The following is a 24,983-nucleotide window of genomic DNA, read 5'->3' on the forward strand; positions in this document are numbered from 1 at the left end:
TGTGAACCAAATATGGGCCACACTAACAAAATATATTGTGAGATGATAGTCTAACCTCCTTTGGGCATACAAAGGATCACTAAAGAAAGCCTAACAGGGGGTTATATTCAGTTGCTAGCATACAGCCCACTGCATTGACATTAACTATCATTTTACTAAGCCTATTAGTAAATATTGACTCACATGCATAGTTATTAAGTATGATAGCTTACATGTAGATGTATTGTAGCTTCAGCTGCCTTTTATATTATATTTCCCTAGGCCACAAGAGTGTACTATTGTCATTCAAAAAAAAAATAAGAAAGGAAAAACTTAGCATTCTGAATAAAATGCCTTGCTTAACCTTTTAAATAATTGGATGAGCCAAAGTAAAGTACAACAAACAATAAATGAAGCAAGACTAAGTTGGAAAGAAAATCATTGTTACAGCAGCAAACAGTATGAGACCATCCATAACAGATATTGTATAAAAATTATGCCTGCTGTTGTTTTGCAAACGTATTAACAACTGCACAAAACAAATGAATTTCATTAAAAAGAAACATTTTTAATTATTTTATTGTCACTAAGAGTGCTATTCATATTTTTTGCATTCTTTGAAACCTTAGCATCATTTATTACGTAATTTCCAGTCATTTTAAAAATCCCATCAGTTCACCTAAAATGAATCTTAAGAATCTCTCTTTCCATACAGAAGTAACGTCATGCTATTGTGCACGAGACCAAAATAACCTCAGGAAATTGTCTGATTCACTCTTTAATTTGTGCAATCAGTAAACAGGACACATTGTTTATCAATGTGAACTCACAGAGTATTGTTCTTCCCTGTTCCTTTTTCATAAGCGGGTATTGAAAATTGTAGATTTAAGGCACTGAGCAAAACAGAAACAAGGTGACAACAGTGATTCTGCAAAAATTTAACAATTACCACAAACAAACTATATTAACACTTGGAAATAGTTTGACTTACTAGTAGTGGTCATTCTAAAACAGCTAGACTTTAAAGGCCTTATTTATCAAAATCCAAATTTATATAAAAAAAGTCAGACAAAAATAGATTCCAGGATTGGACCTTATTTATTATTAAAAAAGCACAATTTAATTGGCTGGGGGACAAACTTGAGTGAAAACACAAATCATACATTTTTTCATTTCATACATCACTCACTTTTTTCAGGCTTTTCCCCAAAAAGCCGGAATTTCTCAGATTTTTGCCTGAAAAGTCAGAAATAGTCAGCGGAGATCACAGAAAATATGTATTTTATAGTAAAACAAAAAACTAAAATTTTTCGAGTTTTTGGCATTCTGACTTTTATTAATAACCCCCTTAAAAGAGAATTCAACCTTTAACTAAAAAAACCAAGGGAAATGCCCCTAACTTTTTACTTACCCCTCGGTGCAGATTCAGGGATCGCGGTTCACGGCAGCCATCTTCCGGGTCGTCGTGTCTTCTTCAGGTGCTTCAGCATTTTCCATCAATTTCGGCGCATTGTTGACACGAACTGGGAAATTGCTCCAACTGCGCATGCACCACTTCGTCAGTCTCAGATAACCGAAGACCCGGTAAATGGCTGCCAGTGAATTGCGATCCCTGAATCTGTACGAGGGGTAGATTCCCCGGGGTAGCAGTTAGGCTGGGGGGGAGGAGGTAGGATGGTCTACGCAGGGTTGGGGTTGAATATCAAGAAGGCTAATCTTCAAATTGGTCACTGGACCTCTCCCACTGAATTATGCATGAACTAGTGGCAAATAGTCTAATATGAATTATTCCCAGGGTATAGGCTTTATAAATCTTGAAATTTGATTCAAATTAAAATTTGTATTGAGTTTGGATAATTAACAATTCAAATTTGAATTACCTATCCAACCCTTAATAAATCTCCCCCTTAAAGTGGTTGTTTACCTTTGAGTTAACTTTTAGTATGATGTAGATACTGATATTCTGAGACAATTTGGTTTTCATATCTTATTATTTGTGGTTTTGAAGATTAAGCTTTTTTTTCAGCTGCTCTCCAGTTTTTCAGCAATCTGGTTGCTAGGGTACAATTAACACTAGCAACCATGCAGTGATTTAAAGAAGAGACTGGAATATGAATAGTAGAGAACCTGAATAGAAAGTATAAGTAATAAAAAGTAGCAATAACAATATGTTTGTAGCTTTACAGCATTTGTTTTTAGATAGGGTATTTGACCCCCATTTGAAAGCTGCCTTTTAATTCCAATGTTAGTTTGTCTCAACTTCTTGTATTTTGGACCTTTTTCTAATATTTAAATGAAAGTTTTATTTTTCACCTTCTCATGACTCCCTGGAGCAGTTCTGTGGTGAAGAAGGGGTTGTCAGCCACCCTATAAACTCTTCTCATTTGATGGTACTTCTTATCTTCAGCCGTATTAAACATAATCCCCAAGTTTCATTAAAGGGCACCAATCATCACTAAAGTCATCTACTAAGCAAAGACACCATGTTAAAGCTCAAGAAATCCAATTTTCAAAGCAGCTAGAATTGTTTGTATAATGTAAAGCAGCAGCTCACTATACCTTCTACATAATCCAACCCCATCTTTACTGCAGCCCTAGCTGTGGCAGACATCTTGGAATACACTGCTTCCTTCTACGTATATATTTACAGCCGGCTCTCTAATCTCGCACATGCTCAATTGAAGTTACCTTGTTGCCTAGCAATAGTTCTAAGCAATTTTCAAATCAGCCAATCTTTTCTGTTAGCCGCTGTCAGTAGAGTTGCCTTCTGTCACTTTGAAAGGGACTGTTGTAATGCCCCCTCTATAGTGCAGCTTATGTGAAGTTGACAAAACACCCTGAAGTAGCATTATTATATATGGGATACCTGAATTGAAATAGTTTACACTGGGTGTCAGATTAATTTGGCAAAGACTTCCAGAAAGCAGTGATTTTTAGTTATCATCTAAAAATAAATGACCTGTGATATAATGTATTAGCCCTTTTTTTAATTAAATAAATCATTGCAGTAAACCTGCTTTTTGCATTGCTTGACCCCCCCCCCCCCCACTCCTTTCCAAGATCATGTGTCTGCTGCTGCAGCTGAGGGCTGCTTGTTAGGAGAATAGCAGCACAGCAGACAGCTTAGCAGCACAGACTCAGCTTAAATGACTGAGGGGACTTTACAAAACTGAGGCTGACAGGCCAAGCAAAAACAGCGTAAAATTCATATTTACAATGATTTTTATTTCCTGGACTGGAACATGGCAGTGGGCATGAAAGCGTTAATCCCCCTGCGATGAGGGAGGGACAGGAAATAATAAACATTAAAAGAACTTACCCTCCTACTTGCGCCCATGTCGACTTGCTGCAGACAATATCATAGAGATGGGAAGCTCCTGCCGACTGCCATCTTCCAGTACAGGAAACGTAATTCATGGTAAGTGTGGTAGGATTTTCCACTTTCCTCTTCCCTACACATGGCAATGGGCATGAATAGGTATTAAAAAGCTTATCCCACAGCGAGGGATACCATTCAATTATCTATTAGAAGTAGCAGCAGAAAGCACAGAATGACTGAAACAAGTCAAACTGCTAGAAAAAATATTAAAATTATAGTCAGTGGCATAACTACCGGGGGAGCAGGGGGTGCGATTGGGCCAGGGCCCCCGGCAGCTCGCACGTCACTGTCTTCTACGGAGGTCCGGATGTACAGAGGGGGACGGGGGGCCCGGCTGCACGTCCCGCACCAGGGCCCGCCCCCCTCTAGTTACATTACTGATTATAGTGTTTCACAAAAATACCCACAGAGTACCAGGTAGCCATTCTGCAAATTTGTTCTCAAGCGACCTGAGCGTGGAAGGCCCAGGAAGCCAGCATCCTTAGAGTGGAATGGGCCTTGAGAACCTCTGGAACATACAGAGAATACAGTCTCTGATCCACCTGCCAATGGAACTTTTTGAAGCCGAGGATCCAGAAGTGCTGCAAAAGGGAATATGTTTTCCTGAAGCCTGCCACTTTGTCAAGGTAGATCCTGAGACATTTTACCACATCCAGGGTGTGGAGTTTTTGTTCCTGATCATTCCTGAGATTAGGGAATCTCAGGATTAAGCAATTTTGGATTTTTTTGATAGAAAGAGCATGTAGTTCTTCCACTCTTCTAGCAGATGTAATGGCTAGGAGGAAAGCAATTACTAACCAAGCATCTTGAGAGGAGCATCTTGCAGAAGTTCAAAGCCTCCAGCACTAAAGATAAATCTCAATGGTGAACTACGGAACAGCAAATAGAACAAAGTTTTAAAAGAGCCTGGAAAATCCCCTGACCAAGGCCCAATTAATATAGATCTAGGCTGAAAACACTTACACTTGGCCTCTGATAGTAGAAGTACTAAAATTCTGAGACTTCAGACACATTGAAATGATCCAAATCTTTACAAACTTCTCCCATATATTGGAGTACTTGCAGAAAGTGGCAACTTTAGCTGAGTTAGCAATGTTTTCACAGCATTGTCTGACAACCCAGATTTTTTAACCTGTGCCTGTCAACTTCCAGGCCGTCAAAGCCCAACTACCTGATTTGGATGAAACAAATCTCCCTGATAAAAAAGGTTTAGAATGACAGGAAGTTCCCCGACACACCTGTTCCTTGTAATGAGGTCCCCAGCCCTTCTGGCTGGCATCCATGGTAATGATTTCCTAAGAAGGTAGAGCTAGGGCCACTGAACCTTCAATTTGTTGTTATCTAACCACCAGCTCAGAGAGTTCACTGTGTCCTTCGAGATGATAATAATTTGGAAATCTCTTGAGAGATCTCTGTCCCACCTGTTATGGATTCTGTCCCATTTTACTGAATAGATGATGGAATGGAGTTCCCCAAATCCTGTTGACATAACATTTGGGCACAGGATGATGACAAAGAAGATGTACCGGCTTCTGAATTTCTGGAATTTTCTCAAGTGAATGGTGTAGGTTAAAGTCTCTTGTATTGATAACTCCCCAAAAAAAGCATCTCTTGGGAGGGAGTTGTTGATATCACCAAATGAAGATGGTTTGCAGCATTACTCTCAACTGAGCCTTGATGAGTAGGTCCTCAAGGCAAGCACTTGAATGCCCTGGACACTTAGGTGTACAAATTGAGGGACCAGGATCTTAGTGAAAACCCTTGGTGCTGCAGTATGACCAAAAGTAAGAACCTGGTACTGGAAATACTTGCCAAAAACAAATAACCAAAGGAAATTCCTGAAGGGTATACATCTGCAAGATATATCTTTGCAGCCAGTCACTAGGGCAGATAGATTGTTTTCCAAAACCATTGCAGCCTCTTTCGACCTTAACACATACCCCTTCCTGATTGTGTTGATAATCCTAGCGACTAAAGTGAATCGAGCCTACACTGCTACAAACTCTTACAACCTACCATCTACTTCATTCAGTGGGGCTCTAGCCCCTTTATGTCCGTGAATAGGCTTTTGCACTGCTTAGCTTTTAAAAGCCTTCCTATCCTTTTTGTCTTCAAAACATGAAAAGGGAAATTTCACCTTCTGAAACGCTAGAATATCTGATGTCACTGAAATCCCTTGTCAGGTCTGCAGAGCTGGTAGAAGGTGTAGGATTGTGTTTTTCAATGTTCCACAAAATTTTATCAGTCACTTCTTCTACCATATTGGACATGGACTGCTTAAAAGTCGTCTGCATCCACTTTATCATTGGTAAGCTGATCTGAAGAGCCACTAATTATGTCCTGAAAACACTTCTTACAAAGGTTTTTTGTCTTGCAGGGCAGGCTCACTACAGGTGATGCATTCTTTCCTAGGGCATTTATGCATTAGAGACCTCTCTCTATTTGGAGAGCTTCTAGGAATAAACAAAAACATGTTACTTACCTGGTCGGAAAAACAGAAATGTTCCATTGTACTCTCAAAGTCAGAACTGACTAACCCCCCTGGAGCCAGAGTTTTACCGCCTAAGACTCATCACAGACAGCATGTAAAACAGACACAACAGGTTACAATAATAAAACCCTGACGTACATGTGTAAAGCCTTCCCTATAGTTATAACTTACACCTGGGACCAGCATATATGTTTCTGTATTGCACAACTAGAAGCCATGGACACCAACATGGCAGTAGGTATCAAGCATAACAGAAAAATGTTGGTGCCAACCAACACCCGGAACTAAGCACGTGTCACAGGCAGGCTCCATTTTGGGTGGACACGCAGTGACTTATTGTGCATGCACCATTCGAAGGAATGGCATTGCGGCTTATCGCAACTAAGGGCAATGGATGACCAAAGCCCCCCAGCCCAGGTGGCTTCAGTCAGAAGACTGCTGTTCTGCACGTAATGAAAATCTGTTATCAGATGGCCTTAATTTGCATAATGACATCATCAAATGGGGGCAAGATAAAGTAATCTCATGTTATTCAATCAAATTAATAAAACTAGCTATTTTGGGTAGAATATGTGTGGAACTGTTACAATGTGCATATGCCTGTATACTGTGTCACAGTATGCCCCCCTACAGTATCAACTCGCTCAACAAAGAGGTGAATTTTTTTCATACATTTTTATTTTTTAAACTATCTGTATAGTATGATTGACCATATTTGTGTAGTACTGGTCAGGTTGTTAATATGTGGTTGAATTTGGTTGTGTTAGGTGTCCTATAAAAGCAGATGCAATGTATAAACTAATATTGAAAATTATAACAGTTCAACCAGGATCACTGAGTTGCCTGTCCGAAATACCAGAGAAATATTACTGTTTCAACTTAATTTGTACTAAAACAGTCAAAAATAATAAACAGAAATTGAAAAAAAATCTGTATTTCTGGTGTACTATGTGAAATTAACTGAACTGAAAAAAAGCAATTGGAAGGTGAACAACCCCTTTAAAGAGTAGGACAGAATGATAAATTGAATCCCTACATAAGCTGATTGTATTAAGCCGTTGATCTTGTCTTTCTAGCATGCTGTATCTGAATAAATAATCTATGTTTGCATACTTTATGAGTTGTTTCATGTACTGTATCAGTTTTAAATGATAAAAACGAAAACTTAAAACTAAAAAACAGTATGAAATTGTAACAGTCCTGTTACAGATTTTAGTAAAGCATTGGAGGGCAAGATCATGGCTGTTGAGCCATGTATCAAATTGAAAAAGTTTATTTATAATTTAGCCCCAATAATATAACTATATATATATATATATATATATATATATATATATATATATATATATATATATATATATATAGCATCAACATATTTTACAGTGCTTTACAGAAATATCTTATTATATATTATTTCATTCTTGCGCCAGTGCAACTTACTTTACAATCTAAGTTTCCCATCACATTCTGACACTATGATGAATGTTATCAAGAGCCAATAAACCTGTCTGTATGTTTTTGGAATATTGCAGGAAACCAGAATACCAGGAGGAAAACCACTCAAGCACAGGGACAAAACACAAACCCTTTGCAGACAGTGTGCTGGCTGTAATCAAACCCAGGATCCCATGAAGCAGTCCTAACCACTGCATCACCTTGCAGCCCATATGACTTTTTAATTTTATCATGGACAAATGTATTTATTACTATGCCAACAGCACATTACTCCCTCCAGTTCCAAGGCAAAGGCACAATGCCAAATGCCCAATATATCAATATATCCCTGGATCCAGCCATTTTAGCCTTAAACATTTAGAGGCCTATTTATAATGCTGTGTAAAACCAAATTTGAAAAACTTGTTAAAATATATAGCGAATTTATCAAGGTGTGTTTTATTTCATGCGAATGCCAGATTTACCGTCATTATTTTACACTGCTTCAGACCTTTATAAGTAAGTAAGTTGCTCAAAAAAAAGATTTTTATATCACATAATACATTTTTCAGTCTATGCCATTACAGGTATGGGACCTGTTATCCAGAATGCTTGGGACCTGTGATTTTCCAGATAATGGATCTTTTTGTAACTTGGATATACATCGTCTTTTGCGTCCAATAAGGATTAATGAAATCTTAGTTTGGATCAGTGGCGTAACTAGATATTACTGGCTGGCCCGGATTTGTGGAAAGGCCTCAAAGGCCCAGGCCTAGGGTGGCAGAATTTTAGGGGGACGGCATGCCGACCAACCACACCTGCATTGGTTCGGAAGCACTGGGAATTCGCAGGAGATACAATAGTTTTTAACATTTCCTGTGCACCAATCCCCAATACTCCAGATCCGATGCTGAAAATTTGCACATATACACAAAGGAAGGGAAGGGGACAGGGGCGATGAGAGGCAGCGGGCCTGGGGGGCACCTGCTATGTAAATCCGGCCCCAGATTACTGGGCCCCACAGTAACAATGTACATTATTATGGCTATAGCACCAGTGGCCGGTAAAGCAAGCAGATACTGTCTTGTATTTAAAAGGGTATTGACATAAGGCATGAAAATAATTTTGCCTCTTGATAGATACCTCTTAAGGCTTTACTTTGAGTATGCAGTGCAGTTTTGGGCTCCAGTCCTAAAGAAGTATATTAGATGTGCAACTACCACTGGTATAAGGAATGGGTAAAATTAAACTATGAGGAAACTGTCATGGTTGGGATTGTTTTTTTCTGGAGAAATGGTGCTTGCAACAAGACATGATTAAAGTACTGTATATTTGAGCAGGAGAGGCTTGGATAATGTATAATATCCAAGGCTATGGTGATCTCAGGATTTACAGTTATTTAATTATATGTATGTGTATACTGTGTGTGTGTGTGTGTATATATATATATATATATATATATATATATATATATATATATATACATATATATACACTTTGAGAAAGGCTATAGGATTAGCCAAAACGTCAGTTATTTATTTTCAATAAATTTCACATATTTTTGCATCTTAAAGGGCAACTAAAGTCTAAAATAGAATAATGTTAGAAATGCTGTATTATGTATACTAAATATAAACATGAACTTACAGCACCAGCAGCCTAATAAGACAAATTATTTATGCTTTCAAAGTTGGCGCAGGGGGCTGTCATCTTGTAACTTTGCAACATCAAGACTCGCACATGCTCAGTGTGGTCTGGGCTTCAGTTGGGAGGTTAAGCTTAGGGATCGTCATAAATTATCAAAACAGCACAAGTCAAATAATATCTGCCATAGAAGCCAATACAGCAAGACTGATTAATAATCATAATATAGAGACTGCACTGCGTCTCTGGATACAAATCTCTACAGGGAATCCAACAATGCTGCTCGAGTTCTGGGAAGTAAGGTGGGGGGGCTCCCCCTGCCATTTGAAAGTATGATCGTTTACCTGCACAGTAGTTGGGGACCATCTGACAATTCCTATCAACAGCAGTAAAAGAAGGGGGAATTGCACTGCATACAGTCAGGTTTATCATAAAAACTGTAGACATCTTTTAATTAAAGTATATTGGAGATAGATTTCTTTTTCATTAAAGAAAGTAAAAATGGGATTTTATATTTTTGCCTTTACATGCCCTTTAAGACCTGTGAGTGCTCGCCTTTTTCCAGGATATCTTACTTTGCTGATAGCACTCAGGCACCAAACACTTTTCTTACGAGTAGTGCCGGCCCAACATGGACGCTATATATATATATATATATATATATATATATATATATATATATATATATATATATATATATATATAATATATATATATATATATATATATATATATATATATATATATATATATATATATATATATATATATATATATATATATATATATATATATATATATATATATATATATATATTGGGGCCCATTTATTAAACTTCGATTTTTTTTTCTGGTTGAGGTTTTTAGGGGGGAAAATCAATTTTTTGTGTAAAAAACTTTTTTATATATTTTTTATATTTATAATACAACAAAGCTGCTAAAAATAAAAATCTGAAAATACGCCATCTCAAACCTGTTGAAGTCATGTAGAAGTCAATGGTAGATATCTCTGAAGTTGTTTCTTGACATTGTGATCTGCGCTGGATAATCCAATACATCAGGGTTTCGGGTGGCAACTCAGAAAAATCATTTGATACGAATTCGCACCCGATGTTGTTGTGACGTTTTTTGAGAAAAATTATTGATAAATGAGTTTAAATCGTGCAAGGAAGTTTTGTCGGATTTGTTTTCATTAAAAAATTACAGTTTTATTCACACTGTGGTTATACATTCGAAGTCAGTATATTGTGTCCCATGTATGTCCCACTGGTGCTCTGTCGTCACACTATCTATCCAATAAATACCATCAACTTGGGGGACAGAAGGGCAAAATGCAGGATTACTGCTAATGTGCAAGTTTATTGCAATCCACATTACATGTTTTGGGCATCACAGTCCCTTTATCAAGTGTGAACTCAAATCGTGGAAGGGAGTTTGGTCGGATTTGTTTTCATTAAAAAATGTGATTATTTTGAGTTTTAGCAAATTATCCCCCTAAGTGTATTGATAGGTCTCTCTCTATATACATAAATTTATGCCTGGGATCATTTGGAGGGGTTGAAATGGCTATTCTCTTTTATCAACCCAAACTATGTATCTATGTAAATATCTAAACAGTTTTGATTGCTGCAATCTTGTGGCAAGGCCACAAAGGCCTGGGCCTAGGGCAGTATGCCGAGCCACGTCTGTATTTGCTCATTCCTACAGACAGTCCTAGAGGCTGGAAATATATGAAATTTAGTTATTTTAATATCCCCGTCTACTTTTACCAGTACCAGTGGGTTAACTAGATATTACTTTGCCCAACAGCAAAATATTTTTCAGCCCCCAAAAATGCTTAGAAGTTGACTTGTTTTATCAATATTTATTGAAACTGTTTATGAATTAATGCCTCATGGGGCCCCTATAACTCCTGGGCCCCCCCTGCAGCAGCACAGTCTGCTTCCTCTATAGTTACGTCACTGACCAGTAACGTTTCTGTTTCAGCAGGCAAAATTTCAAAGGCATCTGTTATGTCTTAGAACTAAGGGAGTAAAAAGGTTATTTCAACAGATTTCAACAGAGTCTTCAATACTTTTAACAAACCTCACATAGAATAGAACAGGTCATGTCATCTCTGGAGTAGTGGACACATTTCTAAGAACATAATTTAAAAAAAGTCTTAAAATATGGACTAAAATTGCATTTATGATATTTTATAAAAGAGCCCTCAAAGAGAAACCATTTTCAAAAGTACACAATTCATGTTGTAGGGCAGAACTGCTTTTCTTGAATCCATGTTAAGCACTGTATGTATCCCCATTTAAAGGAGAAGGAAAGCTACAGATGCATTTTGCTGCCAATAGATTAGCTGCAATAGTGCAAGCTAGAATGCCATATTTATTCTGTAGAATGTTTTACTATACCTGAGTAAAAAGCTCTGGAAGCTCTCTGTTTGTTTAGGATAGCATCTGCAGTATTAGCTTGGTGTGACATCACTTCCTGCCTGAGTCTCTCCCTGCTCACTTATAGTTCTGGGCTCAGATTACAGTAGAGAAGGGAGGGGGGGGGAGAGGAACAAACTGAGCATGCTCTTGCCCAGGGCAAGGTAGTTTAATCTGAAGGCAGGAAGTCTGATACAGAAGCCCATGTCTACACAAAACAAGAAACAGTGTTTCATTTGACTGAGGACTCAGAGCAGCACTACTTTGAGGGTTTACTGGTATATTTTCCTTTCTGATAAGGCTTACTTAGTTTTAACATTTCCTTCTCCTTTAAAGGGCATTATCTGGTCAAATTTATGGACACCATGTTTTCAAGAATACAGTGGCAAATCTACAACTGAAATGCAGTAAATTATTATGTATTATCATTGCTACCTTATCCCCATAACTAAAACCCCCTGCACTTGCAAATATACTGGATTACATATGAGACAGGGGACCAGGGAATGTGCATTGATTACTTGGCCAAATCAGTAGCACTTCCATTGTACTTAAACATGTTTTAATTTAGCCTTTGAGTGCTCCCACAACCCCCCTTTTTTGTATACCTTATCCTCACCAGCTTGTTTTATATTTTGTTTATTAGGATATTAGAATAAAATCTAATAAAATTTTCTATGCTAACAACAATTATAGAAAATACAATGCAATGAAAATGAATAAAATTCATTAAAAAAAAAATTAAAGAAACTGATCAGCCTTACATAAAGGCTAAAGTGCAGGTACATAGCGAGGACTCATTATGTTCCCAACACAGAAGAGTACACTAAATTGACATAACGGGATGCTGCACAGACAACCAATGAAGCCAATCCACTCCATTGTTCCACCCCTCTTAACAAATAGTAGTGCTCTGTATAGATAGCAGTGAGGTACAGGTGCATAGTCTTAGCAAATTGAAATGTGTGCAGCCATGCTCAAGAGGAGTCATTAGGATTACTAAGGGTCAGATTTTTTATGCAGTGTAAAAAAAAACGCAGGATAATTCACCACACATCACCAGGCTTCTCCATGTAAAAACAGCATAAATGTTTTATGTGTCTTTTCTTAGAGTGACTTCCACAAAGGTCTGAAGCAATGTAAAATAACGATGGCAAATCATGGCATAGAATAAAACACACCTTGATAAATTCCCCATTTATTTTACACAGCTTTTTACACATTTTTTTTTCAGTGAATTCTGCTTTGTTGTTATGATCACTGCTGGGACACAGGGTAAGCTCATGACTCTATCATGCCACTAGCATGTAATGTAGGATGGGACAAACATGTCCACATTGAGGTCATAGACAGAAATACAAATTAACACTGGGCAAAATTGCACAAAGTTGTCTCATTGTTGTTGGCATAATAGTTAAAACCCTTTAAAGCCCATTGGCATAATAATAGTGGAACTGCAAGTGCATACAAAAGAGTGACTGTGCATAATTGTCTAAATATCAGTGCCATTTTTTTTCACGTTAAGACTTTTGATTGCAGTAAACTTTGTAAACCTATATAAATATATAGGGGCACATTTACTAAAGGGCGAAGTGAAAATTCTGTCACTGGCGTAACTTCACTAGCGAAGGAGATAGACGCTAGCGGCACTTCACTCCCTAACGCCAGGCGAATTTGCGCTCTGGCGAATGAACGTAACTACGCAAATTCACTAAGATGCAGATTTTACTGAACGTTACCTCAGACCAGGCGAAGTGCAATAGAGTAGATAGGACTTCCTCAAAAAATAGTTGAACATTTTTCTAAGTCCCAAAAAACGCTAGCGTCTTTTCCTTTATTCAGGGTGATAGGCTGAAAAAGAGCATACATTTTTTTGGGGGTAACAGGCTTCCCCCCTACATTTCCTAACATATGACACATAAACTATACACTGGGCTCATGTGTAGGGCAATATAACAACTATATTTTCTTTTATTAAGGTTTCTGAGGCTTGTGTAGTGTAATAAATTTGCTGCAACATATATGTCCATTGAACTTTAACTTCCCGCAGTATGCAAATTAGGCAACTCTAGCACAACTTCGCTTTGCTTGGCGAAGTACCACTAGCGCAACTTCGCCAGCATTCGGTGCCCTGGACTAACTAACACATGTTAGTGAATTAGAGTTGCCCGAGCGAATTTTCGCCTGGTGAAGTGTTGCGCTGCCTTCGAAGCCGTCGCTTGCAAATTTTCGTCGCTTAGTAAATTTGCCACATAGATGGAAAATCATATATGAAAGGAATATCTCTCATGCTCTATGATAGAGGGCAAGTGTGGGGAATAACCAGGTCTGAGACTGTAAAAGGTAGCACAGGTGTTGGGTTGGGGTTGGGTCATCCACTGTGGAAAAGGAATGGGGTGGTGATTGAGCTCTCTCTCCAGGAAATGGGAACCAGGAAGTGAGCAGGTGCAGCTGAGAGATATGAGGAGAAAAAAATGGCAGTAAGTGAAATACTTTTCTTTATTTGGATTATTTTGCACTAATTGTAAGGCATGATAAAAAGAGCAGGTTTTTTTTAGATATTCAGGAATATATGATATGTCAGTGTCATTGGACCAGTCTGCTCTAGTATAAAAAAAAATGTATTTGTTGCATATGCTGTATAAATCACAAAAGTGCCATTTTTGTAGAAATAGCCTGCAGTAAATAAAACACAGGCTATTGCCTGCTTAATGTTACTCTGGGTGTTACTGTCTCTTCCCTACCATTTCTGCCATTTGAATGTATATATGAAACTGTATATATTTTATATACACACATACATAGTTTACATATTACAGTGCCATCAGGCTAGGACTGGCAATCTGTGGGTTCTGGCAAATGCCAGAGGGGCTGCTGTATGGTTCAATAGAAAGTTACCATATAGTGGGCTGGTAGGGGGATGTTTGGGCCTCTGTGTACTTGGAATGGCAGGGCCTATTTTGACTCCCAGTCCAGGCCTGAGTGCCATCTATTGGTTACCCCACTGCAGCAGAGTGTAACTTAAGTGAAACTACACTATATGAAGGTCCATGGCACACCAGATGCCCCCCATCATATTTCTGTTGGGCAGGTTTCAAGGATTAATTTGTTTGGGAAGTTAAACTTGTTCTGTCATCTTTCCAAATCAATGAAACAACAAAAATAAATGATTTTCGGACATCCTTTTATATCCCAATGTTAGAAATTTACTGTGCTGTGCACAAAAATACAATCTATTCAAGATAAAAAGCATTTATTATGCCAACACTTTATTCACAGGTATTGCCTAATTTATTGACATGCTGCAAACTATACTGCACAAGAGTGAAAATGTAGAAAGCTAATGACTTTGTAAGGATACTGACAGTGGACATTAGAAAAAATGAGTGTCCTCTTAGTGGGAGTGAGGGTCAGGTCGACCAGGTCATTGTGTGCTTGTGCTAGGCAACAGTATGTTGGCACCTTAAGTTTTCATATATCTGTTCCGCCCCAGCCCAATATATACTGAAAGTCAATGCCATGGTGCCAGTACAAATTCAATGTCAACGCATTTCGCTTATCTGGTAATAGAATGCAATGCCTCTAAATTAGCATTTGCTGGCAATACCTATGTTCCAGAATGTGCAGGGGAGTAAATGTTTGCTTTATGCAAAGGCAACAGAAGTAAATCTCTCTGTGTTGTGTTAACTTATGTGTGTTTGAACCATGGGAGGGGGGCAAACAGGGCTTTGGTCACCCTCAAATTTTTTTATCCTCAGTTCCAAAGTTACTGTGGGTTGGCATTATATTGAACGGAAACTTACCACCTGTTTCCCTCCAGACCAATGGGGTTAACTAATATAATGGAAACTGGAATAATTTAAAGCAGGATATTAAAAAATCTTACAAAAATCACTGTAGTATCAGCACTCTCCTGCTATTTTTAGCCATTTTTGAAAAAAAAAGTAACTAAGTTTCTTTCCCTCTGGCAGTTCAAGCAGTGTTCATTGTACATTAAAGAAGCACAAATTGCTCTCCAACATTAGTTCAATACTCTCATCAAGATACATCAGGGAGGAAAAATGTATCTTACTGAGATTATTGGGTTAATGTCACATTGCCAAAATTACCTAATCAGTCACTAAATGAAGGCTCTTGCTGCTCAAAGAAATATGCCAGTGAAAGTTGTGTTCTTTCACAAAGAATATATAGGCTTGTGCTTATCAGCTTAGTTCTAAATTATCTGGACGCTTGGAAAGCTTCAATATTTCTATGTAATACAAAGATATAGAGACATACATGCAGAAAAAGATTTATCAACTTAGATGCCAAAATGCACCAGTGCAGTTATCAATAGCACTTTCAAATTTGTAGGAGACTGATCAAAGGCAATTTAAGAGTAGCTTTTACTGGTAATTGCAGTTTAGAATCTACAGCCAGCTGAATTTACGTTACCTACAAGTCAATTTTTACACATTAGTGTGCTAACAACATATTTGTATAGAAACAAGAGAAAGGAGAATATCTCAAAAGCATTCCAGATTTCCCCCCTCAAATTATTACAACCGTGTCACCTGTTATAACTTTTATTTAGGACTTTGACAAATATTTGAGTGAAATGCACTTCAGATGCAATTTTAGATAATTTGGAGATAGGCAGGTGTTCATAATTGAACTTACCCTTAGAATCTGAACAGTTGTAGAAAGCAGGGGTTGGCCATAATACAATAGAATAATTTGATACTTACAAATTTTAATTGATAACACGTCAACTGAAATATTAAAGCAGTTGTATAAGAGAGAAGTGTTGTTACACACAGTCAATTGTTACAGTTACCTGTTGAAAGCTACAGGAAGAACAGCACAGCAATATTATGAAAAAAAATGTTTCTAATATAGTTAGTCAGCCAAAAATATGATGTATAAGGGTAAGGCCAGACGAGGAGATTCGGGGAGGTTTTGTCGCCTGGCGACTTATCGCCACGTCTTTTGCGCGACTATCTCCCCGAACTGCCTCAGCGTTTTTACCCATAGGCTACAGCTCAAAATCGCCTGCGCTAATGCACACACGGCGATGTGTTTTCAATAGTCGCCCAAAAGGCAACTTTGGGCAACTATTGAAAACGCATCGCCGCATGTGCATTAGCGCAGGCGATTTTGCGCTGTAGCCTATGGGGAAAAAACGCTGAGGCAGTTCAGGGAGATAGTCGAGCAATAGACGTGTCGATAAGTCGCCAGGCGACAAAACCTCCCTGAATCTCCTCATCTGGCCTTACCCTAAAGGCTGGAGTGAGCAGATGTCTAACATAGAACAGAACACTACTTCCTGCTTTGTCCAGTCAGGTGTGTAACTATTGAGGTCTGCAGCACTAATTTTGAGAAATTCCTTTTTCGCCTCTTTGGTGTTTATAACTAACCCTGCACACCATTCATAGACTGCTTCACTTAATTGAGTGGAAGGTGCTTTTTGATATTGTGCACTATTAACAAATTTGTATAGTTCAACAGCAGTTCTTGCATGCTTAGAATTACAAACCAAATAATGTGCCTAACGCATTTTATGTGCCCTAAAAAGTAGGTGGGCCCCACAAAAACATATATTTTGGTCTACATTCTGATAAATTCAAAATAGATGCATATGTCTTCCTACACTAAACTACCAAATTTTAACTTGGCAGTTTTTTAACTTGTTTTTGCCTCAAAACTTGACTTGGGCATCTTATCTCCATCTTGTCCTTAAATTCAAACAAAACACTGCATAAAAATAAATGACAGGATAATAGTTTGATTCCCAATATGCTTAATACCCAGGCTCACAGCTATGATTAAGCTCTAGATAAGCATGAAATGAGTAAGGCATTAGTATTTTAATTATAATCTAATTTTATCAAACAACACTAACAGGCTTTTAAACACTAAAACGTTCACTATATACTGTATACTATTTTCTGTTTATTCATAAAGTAGAAATATATTTCACTTTCACTAAACCATTCCCATTAAATGAGCATTTATTATAGTTACTAATGTGATATGGGTGTTTCAAGTCTTTAAAGCCATTGCTATGGAGCCAACAGCATTTAAACAGCTTTACGAAGGATTATTATTCCCCATGGTTCTTGAGATTCTTATGGTTTGCCTTTTATGACTACTCAAGAGAAATGTATAAAAAGCACTGCTTCAGCTCATCTGATGATAAAGTCTATCATGCCAAACAGACTAAAACCTTCCCTACTGCTACTAGTTCAGTTAGAATTGACCAATTCCAGCAGCTTGTGAAGACTGTGAAACACGCTTCTGGGGAAAACACTTTGATTTGAACATATACTGGACAGCTTGGACTACCATGTACAGAATTATGTCATCACTAGACCTCAATGTTTATGGCATGGGAAGCAATACATTCACACAAAGGAGGTTATATGTACAAAAATAAAGTCAGTCATACAGTAGTAGTATACAGTAGTTGGTCATTTTCTCATATACCCCACTTTTCTTAATTAGTATAAATAAATATAGTAAACATAGATTGCTATGTTTACTATAAACAATTACTAACTCTTGGATTTTTTTTCAAGGGAGCAAGAATCACATTATATAAAAACAGAACATAGGCCAAGTGCAGACATAATATCTCATTACCTTTTCAAAATGAATGTAAATCAAATTTATACAATGCTGTTATGAAGGCTTACACATAGGGGCACTGGTGATGTTGCCCATATCAACCAGTCAGCAATTAGATTTTAACTGTCACATACAGATTCAAAAACAAAAGCAAAGATCTGACTACTTGATATGGGCAACATCACTGTGATGTTTGCAATGTTAATAAATATGTCCCATAGTCAGGGGCGATCCTGGCCCCTCCGCTGCCTGAGGCAGCAGCAGTTGCTGCTGCCCCCCTCCCTCGGAAATTCGCTCTTAAAGTACCAGGTGCAGCATTTTTGCTGCCTCTGGTACCTGGTGGGGCACTGCCGCCTGAGGCGACAGCCTCAACTCACCTCATTGGTGAAGCACCTCTGCCCATAGTGTACAAAAAAACATACCTTTAAATAAAATAGCACGTCTTTAGATATTCCTTTCTATTCTGCCTCTCCACAACTTGCAATGAAATGAAATCATTCTGTCAATCAACCATAAAGCATTGACTAATGTTCCATCTGGTGCTTTCAGCCGGTAAAGGAAGTTTCTGAGATTTTTTGGCAAAACACCACCACCTGTACCTGTGAAGACAGTTGGTTGCAATAAAACCAAATGCGTTTCAGCATTTCTCCCGAGAGGGAAACATTCAGGTGTGACATTAGTCCAAAGTAACATTAGGGCAAATGTCACACAGCTAAGAAAAATCTATTTCCTACCTAAATTACACATAGCTGAATAAAGTATGCAGCTAAAAAGTAGAAAGGTCAGTCCCACACTGGCAGAGAGTAACAAAAAGAAAAAATCCAGTAGATGAAGTGTATCCCAAAGGTAGAACGTGAATCCTTTTTAAAAGGTTATAGATGAAAATCAATGGAAGCTGACAAGTTTCAGTACAATACAGACAGTTGTTGTCTGAGGTTTCTGTTGATGTTTTTGGATTTTTGTGAAATGATAAAAATGTCACATTTTTGGATGAGCCTCACATTCTATGAATTTCAATATAGTTTTCAGCTTTTTTGACGGTTCTCTAGAATTTTCACTTTAAAGTCGCACTGAAGCTTTTAGAAGTAATAAGGCATGTACTAAGCTGTTGGCTATTGAGCACACTTTGCGCAGCAGATGAGCTTTATAAGATAAATTCAACCTTATTTACAAATCATGAGCAAGTGTGTTGATTGGTGCAAGAGAACCCTGAAATTAATACTAGCCTGGCAGTAGTGAGGGTTTCATTAGCAGGTTGCAGCTATAAGCACTAATGACTTGCGCCAAGCAAATCACATGCTACTGCAGTTTTTAATGAAGCATGCAGTCATTCCATCCCCAAGTTAAAAATGTTTGCCACAACTTGTGGTGGACTCACAAATCATACAATTGTTATGGATTAATTAAGTGATCAGATATGTTGGAATTCTGGGTGAAATGATGCATTATGGGTAAAACACATGTTGATTTGTGCCTGAAAAGTCCACCTTACGACATTTACAACTTTTTAAAAAAAGTCGTAAGCTCCCCATAGACGCGCCGATTCTTCTTGCCGAACAACCGCTTTTAGGGAAGTCCGACCAATCCTTCGAAATTATCGTGCGGTTAGTGGGATTCGAACGATTGTACATCTTACAATTTTTCAGCCGACATCTGTCAGGAAATTGATCAGCCAGGTTAAAAAATCTTTGTTGGTCCCAGTGCAATCTCTCTATGTTTGCAGGGCCAAGCAGGCAGCTCCCCTTTGTTTTCCTCGCAAATTGGTCTTTTTAGTTGATGGTCAATTCGTACGATCGTATGATCGTTCCGAGAAAACCGTGGTCTCACGATGAGGAGCGGATCTTTTAAAAATCTCAACATCTATGGCCAGCTTTACTGGTGGTTTCTAGTGTCACTACAGTGAGAAGTTTCCACCACTTTTCTTTCTTTGTTATTCTAGGAAGCAATCTCTGTAAGCTCTAAGGAGCAAGGCCCTCTTTACCTCTTGTATAGGTGAGTATATGTATGTAATCTTTATGTTTGATCTATATATCTTTATGTTGTACAGTGTTGCAAAATATGTCAACGCTTTATAAATAAGTTATAAAAATGCTGTCTGAACATTTCCTGCAGTTTGCCTAAAAACTGTTTCAATAATTTATGTTGTTGAGGTCAGAAGTGTGTCAGAGCATACCAATAAATCATTTACAATAATATTGTTACAGTATAACACAGACTGCACTATAGAGAATTTCAACCTATGTTTATATGACCCAAAACACTAACACAAAACATGTGTAACAATCATGGCAGGCAAAAATAAAAGCTCTTCCATAGGTATTTCTAAATCAATTTGAATAGCTGCCAACGCCAACTCAAGTAATGTACATGACAGGGGAGATGGTGGAAAGACCATGAAAAACACCTTAGGTAAAATAAATGGCAGCTCATTGTAAGCACCATGAAACACAGCTTAGCTGTTATAAACATTTAACAGAAAAATAACAGTTTTGTTTATGCTAGAAAACAATATGAACATGTAAGTAAATGGAAAACAATTACTTAATTTCTTCTTCTTCAGCATATTTACTCATACGCAGATCTTTATCTGCTTCCTTCCAGCCATGACTTCTTTCTCTCTGTGGAAATTAAAGATGGAAATACGATTGTCAATCCTCCATGGTGTCTAACAACTAGGCCTACACTGCGAATGGAATAATATTTTACAGGTAGCCATACATATTCATGGCCATGCGCCAACATTCCGAATGACTGGATCTACAGAAAGTGAAGCTCCTCTTCACTTCATCATATGCAAATGAAACGTGCACCCCAAATAATATTCTAAGTGGGAATCCAACAAAAAAGCTAAAATCATCCCCCAGTCTAACATACATGCCCAGACTTTACAATAAAAATTGTAACCTGCTAATTCTGACTATCATTTAGACTCAACAGCTTTTCATAACCAAGTGGACCAGGATAAAGAAAAGGCTGCAAATCAGCTACCTGTTCCACCTTATTTAATAAGTAAATATGGCCACATACCAAAATTACTGTATGAATTACCATATGGGGTTTTTTTTTGCTTTGTACTATACCAGCACATTATGTGTTCTAGCCAGCAGTAAGACAAGTGCCATGAGCAATTTTGGAAATTGCAATTTGCCATGGTTTTTACCCATAATGCAGCATTTCTCCCCACAATTGCAACATACTTTGCTAGCTGCATCCAATAAATTTATTTTAAACATATACAGCAAATTTGTGCAAGTGCACTAGCATTGCAATGCTAATGAAATGCAATGGAATACCATCATTTCTGGCATTTGCACCTGATTCTTTTGGTACACATCAGATATGTGCATTGATACAGGCCACAGTGGGAAATGTCAACAGGTGATCTTAAACACAATTTGAAACAAAGGGAGGGATGGACACGCTGGGGCCTAGCAAAACTATGTAGAAGTGCAAGGAGCAGATTTGGACACAGGTGCCTTTAAAAAGGCACACTGTTGATCTTCAAACAAAAAATACACAAAAAATTGTACAGATCACTCAGATATTGACCTAAGGCTATATACTAGGAGATCTTGCATGGTATCCAACCAGCAGTTCAGACACATTAGGAGCAGTGATACAGATGTATGTCCACCTAGCACTGTCCTGTTCTTTCAGGTCACCAATCCAAACCACTGAGAAAATGCATTGGCAGATGAACTATTAACAGGACAGATCATATGTGGTCTATAAGACTGCAGGATGGCCATGTGTTCAGTAGCACTGTATTTATTAGGGGGAGACACCTCTTCCCACCCCCTGCTCATGCCAGAATGATTCTCAAGTTACGGAGTGCTGATGGGTATAGGCTGCAATAGGGCCCAGTACTTACTGTTTGCACAAAGGTAGGCAAAGAGGACAGAGCTGCCCTGAAACCACCAACACTGCATTTTGACCTCAATCTGGATTATTAATTTTTTTTTTAATCTAGCACAAAATACAGTCAGACCTTGTGCTATCTGCATGAGCACTAAGGGGCACACTTCTGTAGCTTATCATGCTTGTACTTCAAATTAGAAATCTTTCTAAATGGCCACTAAAACTTTCAGTCACTGCAAATACAATACATTTAATTAAATGTACATGTTAACAGTTTGCATTCAGCACGGCCCAGCAAAACAAAGCTAATCCCCAAAATTATTGCCTGGTAAATTCAAATATTCTGTAAATTTTTCCACCATAATGTAACAATGGAAGGCAATACTGTAAAAGAGTCTTTGAAGTTTCTCACCAGAGAAAATATTACTGTTCCCATTCAAAGGAAAATACATAAATATGTTAATAAATATGGCTCCCCTGTGCAGAATAACCTATGTTAATATAGTTTACCAAACATTTAAAGAATTAATTGAATTTAAATTGTAGCTCTATAGAGGCAGGGCATATATTTCTGCTTACTAAAGAGGAGGGAGCTGATATAAATTTTACATAGTAAGAGAAATGTATGCAATTAGCCAGGGCAGTTACAGTATTTCATTAATGTGTAGAAATTGGACTGAAGTTTTCACTGTCCCCCAAACAGTCATTATATAAACGATGGTAACATTGTAACAATTACAGGCAGCACTAGGGTGCTTAAAATATTCACATGCAACACAAACTTAGAATAGAAATGTAATCAAAATGTGAGAACAGAAGGGGTCTGATTAACAGAATGCATGTGACATTTTATTGCAGACATGCATCTATTTATTCATCTAGTTCGACATGCATCGTGCTGCTTCAAGAAAACTGTATTGCAAAAAGAAGCAGAAAATTCACTAAATACAAATTCACATTATGCATTTTTATCTTCACACCTCCAGAAATAAACACGTTTCAAAGGGATGAAATCATAACATAGCATGAATGTCCAGAAAGAAGAAATTGCTTTGAAGCAGGCTCCATAAGCTGCCATTTATCCTTTCCTATAAGGCGTTATTATATACATAGCATTGAAGCTTATACATGATATGTTTCTAGGCCTATAACATAATGGCACAAAAACAAAACATTAAACACAATAAATAACTTGGTCTCTCAATGGAACAGTTGCACCTCATTTCACATAATACTTTAAAGAAGCCCAAGAATTTATTTATGTAACGGTTAATTCAAAAGCAGAGGTAGGTTTCCTCAAAAGGACAGATTGGAAATATTTCATTACTCCAATGGAATGCAAATCTCAATACTACAGGTCAATGGCCCGAGCCAGCTGTGCATGTAACGTAGAACAATGGCTTTATTTGATATGTAACACATTCTAGCACAGCCTCATTATACAGAATGCAAAAAAACAGAAATAAATGCTCTAAAATTCAAGACAAAGCCAACAATAATCATATTCTTCTCATCAAGGTCTGTAACAAAAAGACTGTATCCAGCACATTATTTCACAGGAAAAAGAGACTAAAGGTTCTTTGCACCATTCGTCAATTCATGATGTTCTTGTGCTGATTGTGTAATGCTGAATAAGATCTCTCATCCTTCCTCCCTCCAAATCCCTGCAATATTGCTCTGAGCTCTACTAACCTCACATCCACAGCTGCTCAGCTTCCTCTTCAGCCGCTTCCTAGCACCTCTCCCCTGCTTCTGTAGCATGGCAAGAAGGCGGGTTTTAGTATCTGACAGCAAAATATCTGTCGGAGCTGCCTCCCTCCTCCAAGCACCAACTACAAAGAGGTTCACTACACTGAAGCTCCTACTAAGTAAAGAGCCTGGCATATATCTATATTTGCTATATGTTACCCTTCATTATTACTATGAGAATAGTCAAATGCATGCAAATACAATCTATAGCTCTATATCATAGCTGTGTAATTCTTATGGAAGAATTTTTTTTTTTTTGCTTCCATGGAAGCTTCCCTGCCCCCAACAACACAGCAAGCTTGAACCAGGAGAGGGCTCTACAAATAGTATACCTTAATTTCTTAGGAATGCCCTATATGCCATTACTGCAAAAATTGTAAACAGGGCCCCCTCACAGTCTAAGATATATTTAACTCAATACAAATGTAAGAAATGATCCCTTTTAAGCTTTTAGATTATTTCTTACATCTCTAAAAAGGCTAAAGGTGGCCATCCATGGGACAAACTCCTATGTTCTACGATCATTTGGTCCACAGGCCAAACACAGTTAAATGTGTAGATGAACCGCACCTCTCACCCTTTCCACGATGCTTCCTGCCCTGGTGGTGCAGATCTCTCTAGACGGTCGGCACTCGTCAGTACAATGTAGAAGATTTAAGAGAATAGCACAACACCATGTATGTTGCAGGTGGGGAGCTTACCCCTTTTATTTAAAGTGACCACCTGTGCATCAATATGCACCATGTATGCACAGGTGGTTACTTTAAATAAAAGGGGTAAGCCTCCCACCTGCAACATACATGGTGTTGTGCTATTCTCTTAAATCTTCTACAAACACAGTTAAAGCCAGCCATAATTTACTAATGGCAAAACTTTATAATTTCGGCAAAATTAACACAACATTTTTTTTCAGTTCTGACTGAGTAATCCCCCCAACATCAATCAAAAATGCATTCTTGCACCCATCCAACATCCCAATAAGGTTTTTTGGCTATTGCCCGTATTAATTATTGAAGAAACTTGCTGAACAAAAGACCTGTTTGCTTTAGCAACACACAGCTTACTTTCTGGTGCCCAAAAAAGTGCATCACTGAGTCTATTGGGTCAGTAAGTGCAAGTGCAATTTTTTAGGACCCCCCCACACACACACACTAATTACCATCACTAACCTTGGGCCCTGAGGCTGGTGCTCTTCTTTCCTGAAATATGCATCAGTCAGGGTTACTTTTCTATGGCGATTCCCAATGTTACATTATGGCACATGTGAACAGTCCAGGTAAGCAACAAAATACTGCTGGGAAGTAAATGAAGATGGCAGTGCAGCAATCAAAAGGGCAAACGGCTGGTATGTTTTTTTTAGTGAAGAGGCGCACTAGTGGGCACCCCCAATGAATTACATTTTCCTTGTCCATTGAGACTA

General features: G+C 38.0%; 1 long non-coding RNA gene across 1 annotated transcript in view; it reads right to left on the minus strand.

Annotated features, from left to right (window-relative positions):
• LOC121394977 overlaps positions 1-23,651 on the minus strand; it is a 47,217-nt gene extending 23,566 nt beyond the window's left edge. The window contains exon 1 of the long non-coding RNA XR_005962138.1: positions 23,507-23,651. This is a non-coding gene — a long non-coding RNA (uncharacterized LOC121394977). The remainder of the gene's footprint in view (positions 1-23,506) is intronic.
• Between the last annotated feature and the right edge of the window lie 1,332 nt (positions 23,652-24,983).

The sequence above is a fragment of the Xenopus laevis genome, chromosome 1L (genome assembly GCF_017654675.1).
Source record: "Xenopus laevis strain J_2021 chromosome 1L, Xenopus_laevis_v10.1, whole genome shotgun sequence".
NCBI classification, from domain to species: domain Eukaryota; kingdom Metazoa; phylum Chordata; class Amphibia; order Anura; family Pipidae; genus Xenopus; species Xenopus laevis.